Genomic DNA, 13,388 nt, shown 5'->3' on the forward strand with positions numbered 1-13,388 from the left:
GGGGAACATTTACTGTGTCAGGCCAGCACTCTGTGCTTCACATGCATTGTTTAACTTTCGCAGTTTGTGAAACATGCTGAGTAGAGGGGAGTGAGCTCCAAGTCCATCTTAAGTAAATGTCATGAGTAAAGGGCTGTTTAAAGCTGTGGGCATCTTAGTGTGTTCAGGTCATTTAGTCTAGCAATAGTCTTTTCAAGCCCTTGCTACCCGTTTCTCCTCATTTCTCTCCTTTTGAACCAAAGAAAAACTCACAGCAGCTACAAAATATTACAACAGAATTTTAACTCCAGGGCAGTACCCAGGTGATTTTGATGTATAGGAGTTCTTTTGTATTGACTAATATTCAGAATTAGTGAGTCATGGTTTGTAGTTTAGCAGTCTTCTAATTACATGGAGATTTTATTTTATCTAATTTCTGTTTGTTACCAACTCAGTAGGAAAATTTTGGAGTGAAGATTAAAAAAGAATGACTAAAAACAGTTTACGAGACCAGTGCTCTAGTCCCTGAGCCACAGAGCCGTTAAACACAATGGAGCCTTCATCATGTTTGTCTTCACTGGTTATTCACTTGCTGCAGATTGTGAGAGTTAGCTTCTAAATAAGAGATTGTCTGTGAGCGTTTTGAAATACTTACTTGGCAGCGCCAGGCCTTGGTTGAGGCAGACAGGTCTGTAGTTGAGGCGCTCGAACCCTTAGCTGTGGCATGTGAGCTCTAGTTCCCCGACCAGGAATTCAACCCAGGCCTCCTTAAATTGGGAGTGTGGAGTACTAACCTCTGGACTACCCACGTCCCAGGATTATATTTTTGATACTCTTCTATGCTGTATTATTTAATGGATAAGAAGAAAGAAAGGCTATGTGAGAAAAAGCATTGGGAAAACAACTGCTCTAAGATAATGAATTTGAACTAAATCATTATTTAGAAAAGAAGTAAAACTCTCTTAAATATGAAGGACATTTAAATTGCTTATGTTATATAAAACAAATATTTTCCTTTATTCCGTATACCGCATTACCTATAAACTATTTATTTCAAAGTAGTAATAGTAATAATGTTAAACAATTATTTTTGTTTTTTAATGTGTTAAGGTAGACCTGTAATTCATAGAGTCTGAGAACCTGAGTTTTTTTGTTTGTTTTCCTTCCCTTATTGTCACTAAACCTTTTGAACTTCTTGTTTTCTTTGTCTACAGAAGAACTAGGAATAATACCTGGTTTTAGCCTGTTTAATAGCACTGTGAGATAGTGGAGAGGAATAAACTGTAAATTTATGTAAAATTTTAAGTTCTCTTGATTGAAGTAAACTTTCTCCACTCTATCTCAACCACAGGATGCATTGCTATATTCTTAGAAACTTGATATTAGGCTTAAGAATATCTCTAAAATCTAGTTTAACACCAAAGTGCTGGTTGCCTTAGGTATTTGTGTTCTACCACTTTAATATTTTTAAGTGAAATAAAAGAGAGTAGTATTTGAATAAAAGCTCAAAAGTGAGGTTTTAAGACAGATTTTATATACTGATTCACTGAGGCATTTTCAAGAAAAATGCCATCCGTCTCTGTGAGATATTTACACGTGTGTGTGTGTGTGTGTGTGTGTGTGTGTGTTTCCCTACTCAGGAAAGAATAGTAAAATTTATTTGGTGGCTTGGCTTGGCTGAGGTAGGGAGAGGGTAAAGCAGTCAACCTTAACCCCAGGTTGGCGCAACTGCTTCTTGACTCTTTTAGGCCGAAGTCTTAGAACACTTTGGTTCTTGTACACTGAACTCCTGAAGAGCTTTCTGGATTAATCGGGGTTGTTTTCATTTGTTTTACTTACCATGGTCCAAAGGTATCTAACCCTTCAGGAGAGTAACTGACAAGACAATCGATGAGGAATGTTTGAGTGAGTGCTCTGCTGAGGTCTGTATCTCCTGACGTCGATAGGGTAGTGTTTCCAGTCAAACATTTATCCATCAGATTAGGCCCTGAGTTAGATGATGGACCTTAAACACAGGACTCGAGTCCCTGAAAGGCGCACGATGCGTACTGGCTGTCACGTTTCCATAGTTGTGCTCGCGCCGCATCTGGCTTGTCTCGGGCTGTTTATTAGCACTTTGTATGTGTGCTGCTCCCTAATAATCTTGCACCTGAAACAGGCTTGCTTTCTGAACACTTTTTTTATAGCACATGGTAAGCCAAAAAACAAAAAAAAACAACCAAGACTCTCCCAGAGTAATTAATTTATTACTGTTTTATTAATCTGGTGCTATTTATTCATTTTTAGAAATGCCTCTGAATGAAGCAGTTCTTTGAAGTTACTGCTAGAGCTGAGCCACAGGGTGAGAAGTCTGAAATGAATGTGTTGAGTTTAAAATGCCTGTATCATAACCTGTGTATTCTGGATTCTGAGTTTCAGAATAAAGATCCCAGTTTCCTTTGTAATGTCACTTCTCAACAGCTTGTTAGGAATTGACTAGGAAATAACTTGATTTCTCTAAAAAATTTTAAGCAAGTCAGTTTTCACAGACGCAGTATGGCCCCTGTATTTACTACCCTTTTACTTTGTTTGCATATCCGAGTGTTCCTTCCTGCTCTAACCGGCTTCTCAGTCACGTGGTGTTTTGTGTAGTTTGGGGCGTGAGGATTGTGGGAAGAGTGCTCAAAACTCTGCAGACTGTGGAAATACAGCCTGTAAAGCCTTTTGCCTTAGCCAAGAGAATGTTTGTGACTTATCTGCTAATCCCTAGGAGTTGAGTGGTAGGTGCTGTGCTCTTAGGGCCATTTGAGGACAGAAGTGTACCTTGCTTGCCAGTGTTTAGACTTTTATAAAGATAATCTTACTTCTTGAAAGTGTAAGATGAAAATCACTGGCACCCTGCTTCTGTTCCATTTCTTCAGTTTTTTGCTTGACTGTCCTGGTGCATGTTGTTCATGGAAACTCCCAGGAATGGGTTCTTGATTGTTTAAAAAAAAAAAGAAGAATTTGCTGTAAAAATTGAGTTAAAAAAAAAAAGTGAGCTTTTCTTAACATTCCTATATTTGGATTATTTTAAAAAGAGTTGAGAAATTTATCATTTTAATCATCTAATTAGCTGTGGCCTGTGAAACGTGCTGACATTCAGCAGTTCCTTGTTTTTATTCACTGAGTTACTGGTTTCATCATTTTACTAAAATGGAGACTTATTTTTAGAGGTTACAACATACGGCATTAGGCCCACAGCGAATATAGAGAAGGTGATGACTAGTAACTGATTCTAGAATCATTTGCAAACCTGATGTGAAAATGTATCAGTTTTCTCAAATTTTAGCTTTTGTATGTTCTGAAATTGCCGAAAACTGTAACAAAACTTTGATTTTCTGTTTAATTTTGTTGATTAGTTTCATGGTTCACAACTTATGTATGTGAAGACTATTTTTTTAGATTGACATCCAAAAATTTAAACTGGAACTGCCATTGTTTGGTTATGCTTAAGAAATCATTCTTGTTTTGGGACATGTACCCCAAATATTTGTTAATTATTGTATTTCTGTTAGGCTGAACCACCCCTCCTCCTGTCTGATAGCCTACTCATTCTTTTGGATTCTGCATGATCTTAGGCATGTTTAAAAACACATTTCAACATTTCTTTAGTAGAGACACTGTGGCTTAAAACCACTTTTTATTTTCAGCAGTGTATATTTAGGACAAATGGATGTGTGTGTAGCTGGAACATGTTTACAGTTTAGTTTGACAGCAGGTGAACAAGAATGGTGCTTGGTTTTATTTTTACAATAAAACAACTGTGAAGAAAAATGCCAAACAACACTAGGAAATCAAACTTTGGAAATAGCTCAAGCATGGTCGAATTCCATAATGGCTCCAACTGGCCATTACCAGCTAGCTTTTGTCTGTTCGGCATCTGTCTGGTAGAGCGAACTGCTAGCCAGTGGTTACGCTGTGCCGATTCTGCATTTGCAGAATTCCACAATTGTCAGTGTTCTAGTCCTGGAGTGTAGCCCCTCAGCATCGTGTGGATCATAAATGACTGGACTGATGATTTTTAGTAGAACTCAGCACTCACTGGACCTAGATGCCAGCCTTTATTATTTGTTCAGGAAGTGTCTTTAATGGCCAGTTGTATGCTAGACACTGAGAGGTGATGGGGTTTTCAGGGTAAACTGAACGCAGCTTCTTGGAACATACTATCGAGGGTAGACAATCACTTGGTATCTAATATAATTTCAAAGTATTGTAAAAATGGCGTAAAGGATGGTGGAAACAGTAAAGCTCAGTAAAGAGGGGAAAATGCTGGGGAGAGACAGGATACACTGAAACAGGATGGCCAAGGAGGTCCCCTGTGAGGAACCACATTTGAGTGGAAACGTGGTTGACAAGCTAGCAACAAGAAGGTCAGTGTGACAGGAATAAATGAACTAAGAGAGAGGATAGGGGATAAGGTGTAGAGCAGAGATAGAGGCCAGGTCATCATGTAAGGCCTTGTAGGTCATAGTTTTGAAGAATTTGGCTTTTATTTTGAGTGTAATAGGGAACTAGTCACACTCAAAAGTAAGGACTTTAGCAGAGCAATCATGTGACCAGATTTGTGCCTTAAGGTAGTAGGTAGAGAATAGATTCGCAAGTTTTGAGAGTGGACATAGTGACACCTGCTGTAATCTAGGCAAGACATGATGGTGCTTTAGGTTGGAATGGTTGGGTTAAAGTGGTGGAGTTTGGAGGGTCTGACAGTATGTGTTGGATGATTAAATGTGGTGGGTGAGGAAAATACTAAAGGAATCAAGGATCATATCTAGTTTACTCTTGTGTGGGTAAGCACTATTATTACCAATAATATCATGTAGTAATAGCTATTTTGAATTAAGTGCCCACAGTGTACCAGACAGTGAATTTTGTATTCTTTATAATTTTTCATTTATTTCTCATAACCACTCCACCTCTTAAAATATATTCTTATTTTACAGTTGAAGAAATTAAGGCGTAGATGTTTTTTGCCCAATTCCACACAGCCAAGAATGTTATTCATCAGCAAATCTCTGCACTTAAAAGTGCATGCTTAGTTTATTTGGTCATTCAACAAGTACTCTTCTAGGAATTAAGTATACAGAGGTTGTCAAAGCTCAGTCTTTATTTTCATGGAGTTTAATAATTTGAGTGTTAAAAATTTTACTACAAGAGTCTATATAGTTTTGTGGACCAAGTGTGTAGGAGGACCTTGCTTACCTGAATGTTGGATTTTTGGTACTCTTGGACTGTAGGTTTGATCTTGCAAATAAGCCTGTACTGAAGCTTTTTTATTACCCAGTGGGTTAGGCCTTCTCTGGGTTTCCCTTGTGGCTCAGATGGTAAAGAATCTGCCTGCAATGCAGGAGACCCAGGTTCATTCCCTGGCTTGGTAGGATCCTGGAGAAGGAAACGTCTACCCATTCCAACATTCTTGCCTGGAGAATTCCATGGACAGAGGAATTGGGGAGCTACAGTTCATGGGGTCACAAAGAGTCAGACACAACTGAGTGACTTTCACGCTCTGGCCTTCTTTCTCTTCCTATTGTTCTGCTTAATATATAGGCTTGATTCTTCTCTTTCTCAAATCAGGTCGTCAAGAGCGAATGCTGAGGAGTAGGGCAATCAGCGGAAGTAAAGCTGCCGAGTCAGAAGGGGTTCTGGCAGCTGGAGTGCAGGAAGGATCTGAGAGACAGAGAGAAGGCGCAGAGCTGTGGTCTGTTACCGTGATTGTCGTTGTTTTGAAGCTTTTCCATCAAACTACCACTAATATTAGATTAAATGCCTACTCTTTAAACCTGAAAGTTTTTTGAAACGTTTCATCTTAAATCTTTGGTTTGTGACTTTTACTTCTTAATAGATACGTTATAAAAATATTTAAAACTGTGTGTTAGTCGCTCAGTCGTGTCTAGCTCTTTGCCACCCCGTGAACTGTAGCTCGCCAGGCTCCTCTGTCCATGGAATTCTCCAGGCAAGAAATGCTGGAGTGGGTAGCCGTACCCTTCTCCAGGGGATCTTCCCAACCCAGGGGTCGAACCCTGATCTCCCACATCGCAGACAGATTCTTTAATGTCTGAACCACCAGGGAAGCCCATATTTAAAACTGTAATTACCTTATTAACTTCCCCAACTCAAATCTGAGTAAAATTATTGTTTTTTGGAAAATCTGCTGTATTTATTTTTTGTAGATAACCAGAGGTTACTCATTACAGTAACTTATAAATCATTAAGAGAAGGTTGCCATATAGTCTGTTTGGAAAGCTAGGGAAGGATATTCTGTATCAGAAAATTGTAGTATTTGTCATATTTTCACGGCAGTAGAATCATTACAAGGTGTTAGAGCTAGAAGGGTCAATATAAGTCATCTCTTCCAACTCTTTTTTTTTTTGGCGGGGGGTGGGCAGAAGAGGTAGGTAACTTGAGGTTATGTGGATTAAAGGAAATAGCATTTGAATACCTATATGCTTAGCACCTAGCTTGTAGTAGATGGTTGAAAGTTGCTGGGTTTTTTTTTTTTTTTTTTTAAATCTGTCAAGTCTGTTCCTTTTGTATTTTCTCATATTTTGCTTTCTGGAAATTCCATTTTCCTGGTCCTAGTGATAGATGTGTTCCACAGAAGTGATTGAACAAGAAAACATGTGGTATTTTGTCCCCTCCCTGCTCAAGGATCTTCCCCTAAGATCTGCGGAAGAACAGAGTGACAAGAGCTTAAGAAGACCCATGTTGCTTGCCTGATTTGTCGTGCGTGCGTGTGTTTACAAATAGTGGCAATATTTGAGAAGCTTGAAGTTACAGGTATTACCTGAGTTTTGATTCTACCTTTAAGAGTATGCACAGTAGGTCAATTTAAGGATATATCTCTTAAGCTCCTTCCTTTAACAAACCCTTGATCTTGGTGATTGTCACCTGAAAACGGTGACGTGGACACCTGTTGTTTGTTTGTATTACCCCCTTTCATTGTAACTGTGCCCGTATTTTTCTCTGAGGAACTGTCAGCCCTTATTCTCTCTTATGTAGCCACTCAGTTTTAATGAGACTGATCTCATCGTTAGCTCTAGTTGAGAGCCTGATTTGCTTCAGTCAGTCTGTAAAGGCCAACCATTTGGACGTAATGATTTGTTCACAGTGACTCACTGGAGGCCAGTGAAATGTGAACTTGTGTTGGGGCTCTTTACTGTGAAGAGCTTCCCTGGGAAATGCTGCTTACCTGAAGGCAATACCAGAAAGTTCCAAAAAGCAGAACTTGAATTTGTTCCTTTGTCAAGGCAACTATATACATATCATTTACATTGCATTAAAGATTGAAGGTAATCTTGTTGTTGTTCAGTTGCTTGTAAGTAATCTAGAGATGATTTAAAGTTTGGAAGGATGTGTGTAGTTTTTATGCAAATATTACACCATTTAATATAATGTACTTGAGTGTCCTTGGACTTTATCTGCAGGGGATCCTGGAACAAATCCCTTGCAGATACCTAAGGGTGACTGTACCACATTTTATTTATTCATTCATCACTGGCTGGGTATTTGTGCTGTTTCTACCTTTTGGCTGTTAGGCATAATGCTCCTGTGAACTTTCTGATGTCCTAAGGTTCTAATGGACTTCCCAAGTGGCTGAGTGGTAAAGAATCCTCCTGCCAAGCAGGAGACTCAGGTTTGCGAGGATCCCCTGGAGTAGGAAATGGCAACCCACTCCAGTATTCTTGCCTGGAGAATCCCATGGAAAGAGGAGCCTGGTGGGCTACAACTCATAGGGTTGCAGAGAGTTATACGTAACTGAGCGACTTCATAACAGCAGCAACATCACAGGTCCTGAAAACTTGCAGGTCTGCCCTGAAGTTCTGTAGCTCCAGTCTGCAATAGATAAAGAAGCCTGATGATTTTTGTTGCTCCGAGTGGATTTTTGGAAGGTAAAAGAATAGATTATTAGTTTTAGTTTGGAAATATTGCAAGTAACCAGATGTTTTCTTTTTATGGTTTTTGGAATCTTAGTTCCTTGACCAAGGATTGAAAGTAGTGAAAGCATGAAGTCCTAAGCACTGGCCCACCAGGGAATTCCCGGAGAAGTTTTTCTTTTTTTAATTGGTTTGGCCAGAAAGCTCATTTGGGTTTTCCTGTAACATATTATGGAAAAACCCCAGCGAACTTTTTGGTCACTCCAGTTTTGTGACATTTGGTGTTCACAGGCGTTCTGAGACTCCAAGTTAGCGGTAGGTCTGATTTAGTCCTTTGCACCTGTTTTTAAAGATGAAACCATGAGGTCCAGGGAGATGCATGGGCTTTCCCAGAGCCTCCAGATTTACTATCAGTGACTTTGATGGTGTTTTGACATGCTGTCTTTAAAAAAAAACATGGTAGGTTTAGGCAACTATAAACATTATTTGTAAAAAAACTTGTGGTAAAATATAACAAATTTACCACCGTGCACCATATACATCGGAGAAGGCAGTGGCACCCCCACTCCAGTACTCTTGCCTGGCAAATCCCATGGGCGGAGGAGCCTGGTAGGCTACGGTCCATGGGGTCGCTAGTAGTTGGACACAACTGAGCGACGTCACTTTCACTTTTTACTTTCATGTATTGGAGAGGGAAATGGCAACCCACTCCAGTGTTCTTGCCTGGAGAATCCCAGGGATGGGGGAGCCTGGTGGGCTGCCGTCTCTGGGGTCACACAGAGTCGGATACGACTGAAACGACTTAGCAGCAGCACCACATACATTATAAATCTCTGCACAGTTGAGTGGCATTAAGTACCTTTACAGTATGTTGCAGCCATCACCACCATCCATCTCCAAAACTTTTCCATCATCCCATACTGAAACTCTGTACCCTTAATCTCCCTGCCTGACTCCCCACTCCTGTCCCTGTGAACTGCAAATCCTACTTTCTTTATGAATTTGACTACTCTAGGTATGCCATGTAAGTGGAGTCATAGGATATTTGTCCCTTTATGACTGGCTTAGTTCACTTAGCATAATGTCCTCAAGGTTCATCCATGCTGTGGCATGTATTAAAATCCTCTTGCTTTTTAAGGCTGAATGATAACTTCCTTGTATGTGTATAGCATATTTTGTTATCATTTCACTGGTCAGTGGACACTTGGCTTGTGTCCACCTTTTGGCTGTTGGGAATAATACTGTGAATATGGCTGTGCAAGTATTTTGAGTTCCTGCTTTCAGTTCTCTTGGGTCTGCATCCAAATGTGGACTTGCTGGATCGTATAGTAACTCTGATTTTTTGAGGAAGTGCCATACTGTTTTCTGTAGAGGCCATACACCATTTTACATTTCCCACCAGCAGTGCACAAGAGTTTCACTTTCTCTGTATCCTTGCCAACACTTCCCTCCCTCCCTTCCTTTCTCCCTTTTTCTTTCTCTCTTTTTGATAATAGTCATGTAAAGTGCTGTCTCATTATATTTTTGATTTTTCGTTTCCTTAAAGATTAGTACTGTTGAGCACCTTTGCATGTTCTTGACTGTGTCTTTTTTGGAAAAATGTCTATGCAGATTCTTGGCCCGTCTTGAAATTGGGTTGTCTTTTTATTATTGGGTTCTAAGAATTCTTTAGCCTGTATTCTATAGAATATTTATATTCTAGATGCAAATCCCTTATGAGTTACATGATTTGCAGATTTCACCCCCCTTTTCTCAATTAATTTATTTTTAATTGAAGTTTAAATGCTTTACAGAATTGCGTTGGTTTCTGCCAGACTTGATTATCTTTTTATTTTCTTGATTGTGTTCTTTGAAGCAAGAAGTTTTTAATTTTGATAAAGTCCATTTTATCTGTTTTTCTTTCTTTGCTTGTGTCTTTAGTATTATATCTTAAAAACCACTGGCAAGTTCAAGGTCATCCAGATTTCCTCTTTTGTTTTCTTTTAAGTGTTGTACAGTTTCAGCTCTTACATTATTCAGGTCTTCATCTGTTGGTTTCATTTTTGCATATTCTCTGAAGTAGGGGTCCAGCTCCATTCTTTTGCATGTGGGTAATGAATTGTCTGGTGCCCCCCTCATTTCTGCTCTGTTGCTCTAAATGGTTATGCCAGTACCACATTGATTACTGTAGCTTTGTGTAGTAAGCTTTGAAATTGGTAAGTATGATTCCTCAAACTTTGTTCTTTTTCAAGATTATTTTGGCTATTCTGGGTCCCTTGAATTTTCATGTGTATTTTAGAGTCAGCTTGGCAATATCTACTAAGAAGCTGGCAAAGAAGCCTATTCCGTTAGAGATTGTGTTGAATCTGTAGGTCAGCTTGCAGAATATTCTTCTCTTAATAGCAAACTTGCTTTGACTGCTTTGAACATACATGGACCAACATTCTTATAGCTCTTGAGTTTCTATGTTCTCAGTTCAAAGGATCATTCTTTATAGTCTCTCAGTTTCAAAGCAAGTTTCTGCTTGCTTGTTCCATTCAGTTGTAGTGGGGCCTCAAGGGGTGGGGTCATGAATATAAACAGATAAATGTCGCTGCTTGGGGCTTTTTCCTGTGGATGAAGGAATGAAGTTCTCAAAAGAGGAATGTGGGGTTGAGAGACAACAGTGTCGTTTGCCGCGCTTTTCATTGGTGGAGGCAGTGTGTGTAGGCCAGGTTGGAAAGGCTGTGAACACTTGGAAAGTTAGAAGTCTTCAGGTGTATCCATGGTTTTGAGGCAGGAGGAAGAACAGAAGCCAGCAAAGCAGGTGGAGAAGATAGAAGAAACCTCTGCAAGTGTCGGATAACGAAAGTCTCTTAGGAGGAAGAGAGGGTCGTTAGGCTGAGAAACCCTCTAGATTCAATTGCTAGGATTTTATTGCTCAGACTTGCTTAAAAGCCTGACAGATAAGTAGTGGCAGAGTACAGGGTCAGTTTTTTAAAGAATGTATTGCCTCTGCTAGACTACTGTTTCACTGGTTTCAGTCATTGGAGTACTATCTTCCTGACTTTTACCAGAACAGAGAACCACCTATAGTAGTGCTGATTTAATATATTCTCTTAAAATAGCTCACTGCTTTTTTGTTTTTTGGCGATGCCTTGCAGTTTGTGGGATCTTAAGTTCCCCGACCAGGGATTGAATTTGTGCCTCCTGTGGAGTCCTAACCACTGGACTGACCGCCTGGGTATTCCTGGAATGTTAACTTTAGAAATAGTAAAGTAGTTTGAGGCTGTAGCGTTACAGAGGTAAGGGCTTGGTGCTAGCATCACCTGAAATTGCAGGAGCAGAGCGTCAAGGATGGGTGGTGATGGCTTACTCTCTTGCGTTGACTTCTTTTGCACAGAAATGGAGGGAACTATGTTATGTGCACTTTGAAAATACAGTCAAAATGAATCCAAAAGAAGCTGCCAGGAGAATGGGGATCGCGTATAGTACTGTATTCCTTTGCTGCTATTTTAATATAATAAAAACAACAGTATTAATTTTTAGTTTGAGTTTGTCAGTGGCTTTTTTTTTTTTTTTTTTTAAATGGCGATTAAGAAGTGTTAAAGAGGTAGTAAAGATCCCAAACTGGTAATTCTTCTTTATCATAATCTTTATCTGATTGATTCAGTGTTATTTTATGTCATGTTCACACATCCTCTAAGATCACCTTTTAAACCATGAATAATGTATTGCCCATGCTTTGGGAAACCCTGTATTGCTAGACCGAATATTCTGTTCATGTTGATCAACCACCCAGAATATGTCAAGGTGCAGCCCAGCTCTCACTAGCTCCTGTATAAGGAAGAGTGTACTTAAAGGGGTATAGGATCATGTCATACATTGTACTGATGTTTTCTTAGGTCAGTCTCTCAAGGCAGTAGAAATAGAGGCAAAGATAAATCAAACTTATAAGCTTTTGTACAGCAAAGAAAGAAGAAAAAGTCACTCAGTCGTGTCCAACTGTTTATGACCCCATGGACTATACAGTCCATGGGATTCTCTAGGCCACAATACTGGAGTGGGTAGCCTTTCCCTTCTCTAGGGGATCTTCCCAACTCAGGGATCAAACTCAGGTCTCCCACTTTAGGGGCAGATTCTTTACCAGCTGAGCAACAAGGGAGCCCTAGGCCCCAAGAAAACTTGAGGGGTAGCCTTTCCTTTCTCCAGGGGATCTTCCCAACCCAGGGATCGAACCCAGGTCCTCATGCATTGCAGGCAGACTCTTTACCAGCTGAACCACAAGAGAAGCCCTTTGTAGAGCAAAGAAAACCACAAATAAAATGAAAGTATAACCTATAGAAGGAGAGAAAGTATTTGCAAATGATGAGACCAACAAGGGCTTAATTTGCAAACTATACAAACATACAACTCAAGAATAAAAAACAACCCAATCAAAAAATGGGCATAAGAAACTTAAATAGGCATTTCTCCAAAGAAGACAGACAGATGGCCTTCAGGCATGTGAAAATATGCTCAACACCGCTAATTTTTAGAAAAAGGCAAATCAGAACTATAATAAGATATCACTCCACATCAGTCAGAATGCTCATCATTAAAAAAGTCTACAAGTAACAAATGTTGGAGAGAGTATGGAGAAAAGGGAACGTGCCTACAATGTTTGTGGGAATGTGAGTTGATGCAGCCAAAACAGTATGGAGGTTCCTCAAAAAAATAAAAATAGAGTTGCCATATGACCCATCAGGACTTCCCAAGTGGCTCAGTGGGTAAAAGAATCTGCCTGCTGTGCAGGAAACATAGGAGATACTGGTTCGATCCCTGGGTTGGGAAGATCCCCTGGAGAAGGGCATGGCAACTCTCTCCAGTATTCTTCCCTGGAGAATCCCATGCCAGGGGAGCCTGGCAACCTCTGGTCCATGGTGTCAGAAAGAGTCAGACACGACTGAAGTGAACGCATGATGCATGCACATGGCCCAGCAATCCCACTCCTGGGCAGATACGTGCACCCCTTTCTTCACAGCAGCGCTCTTCACAAAAGCCAAGACACGGAAACAGCCTAAATGCCCTTTGACAGATGAGTGGATGATGAAGATGTGCACACAGACATGCACGCACCGGAATACATGCAGCAGCAGAGAAGAAGAATGCCGTTTGCAGCAACGTGGATGGTGTCAGATATTATCACACTGAGTGAAGTAAGTCAGAAAAAGGCTGCTGCTGCATGATGCCACCCGTATGTGGACTCTCAAGTATGGCGCAAATGAGCTTATCTGCAGAACAGAGATGGACTCACAGACGCAGAACAGGCCTGTGGTTGCCCAGCGGGAGGGGCTTGGGGAGGGATGGAGTGCAGGTTTGGGCTTGGCAGATGCAAAAATTATATATAGTGTGGGCAAACAGGGTCCTATGATATAGTATAGGAACTTCAGCATCTTGTGATAAACCGTAATGGAAATGAATATAAAAAAGAATATATGTATGTATAACTGAGTCACTTTGTTGTACAGCAGAAATTAACTCAACATTGTAAATCAGCTATACTTCAGTTTAAAAAAA

General features: G+C 40.1%; 1 protein-coding gene across 7 annotated transcripts in view; it reads left to right on the forward strand.

Moving 5' to 3' along the window:
- Positions 1-13,388, forward strand: part of RAF1 (Raf-1 proto-oncogene, serine/threonine kinase) — a 73,521-nt gene that overhangs the window by 14,573 nt on the left and 45,560 nt on the right. Inside the window, exons 3-4 of one of the 7 annotated variants that reach the window (XM_042236417.2) lie at positions 5,572-5,695; positions 6,646-6,774. The exons of 4 other annotated variants lie outside the window; for them this stretch is intronic. The gene's annotated coding sequence lies outside the window, so the exon portion shown is untranslated. Of the gene's footprint in view, positions 1-2,265; positions 2,321-5,571; positions 5,696-6,645; positions 6,775-13,388 lie in introns of all 7 variants that reach the window. 2 more of the 7 variants (XM_060402677.1, XM_027957801.3) reach the window with 2 other exon arrangements.

This window comes from Ovis aries, chromosome 19 (genome assembly GCF_016772045.2).
Source record: "Ovis aries strain OAR_USU_Benz2616 breed Rambouillet chromosome 19, ARS-UI_Ramb_v3.0, whole genome shotgun sequence".
Lineage (NCBI taxonomy): Eukaryota > Metazoa > Chordata > Mammalia > Artiodactyla > Bovidae > Ovis > Ovis aries.